Source organism: Silene latifolia, unplaced genomic scaffold, assembly GCF_048544455.1.
Source record: "Silene latifolia isolate original U9 population unplaced genomic scaffold, ASM4854445v1 scaffold_20.1, whole genome shotgun sequence".
Lineage (NCBI taxonomy): Eukaryota > Viridiplantae > Streptophyta > Magnoliopsida > Caryophyllales > Caryophyllaceae > Silene > Silene latifolia.
This window is the reverse complement of record NW_027413163.1, coordinates 4486271-4486975: the sequence shown is the minus strand read 5'-3', so window position 1 is coordinate 4486975 and position 705 is coordinate 4486271. Positions and strand designations below refer to the sequence as shown.

At 40.9% G+C, this 705-nt stretch overlaps 1 non-coding gene across 1 annotated transcript; it reads left to right on the top strand.

Annotated features, from left to right (window-relative positions):
• Positions 1-353: 353 nt before the first annotated feature.
• LOC141638580 (small nucleolar RNA R71) lies at positions 354-460 on the top strand. Its single transcript, XR_012542127.1, has one exon. It is a non-coding gene; the product is annotated as a small nucleolar RNA R71 (small nucleolar RNA).
• The last annotated feature ends 245 nt before the right edge of the window (positions 461-705 follow it).

The window sequence follows — 705 nt, the reverse complement described above, 5'->3', positions numbered from 1 at the left end:
ATATCCCACTTGGGATTGATGAAGATGCCGTCATGGCATTAACATGATGCTTTGGTGATTTTGAGGCTTCTTCAAGTCTAGCCATAGCTTTTTCAAACTTCAAATTGATTGTGTCAATGTGAGCACTAAGTTGAGCACCCAATTGAGTAACGGAGTCCACTTCATGGTTTCCTCCTCTAGTAGCCTTGCGAGGTCTACTATATTGTGAGTTATGGACCACCATTTCCTCAATTTTGTTCCAAGTTTGATTGTCATCAACTTCGGTGAACATTCCATTTGATCCCATGTTGAGAATGTTCCTAGAATCTTCATATAGACCGTTCCAAAATTGTTATACCAAGAACCAATCGCTAAGTCCATGGTGAGGACATGAGCGACAAATTCCCTTGAATCGCTCCCAAGATTCATACAAAGATTCTTCATCCCTTTGCTTAAAACCCGTAATTTGAGTTCTTAGCATGTTAGTCTTTTCCGGTGGGTAGAATTTTTTGTAGAAAGCTAGAGCCAATTTCTTCCAAGAATCAATTCCGAGAGTGGCCTTATCAAGGCCCTTCAACCATTGTTTCGCGGTGCCAATTAGAGAAAAAGGAAATAAGACCCATCGAATTTGGTCTTGAGTTACACCGGTTTGAGAAATCGCATCACAATAGTCACAAAAGGTTTCCATATGAGAATGAGGGTCTTCACTAGGCATCCCCCCAAATT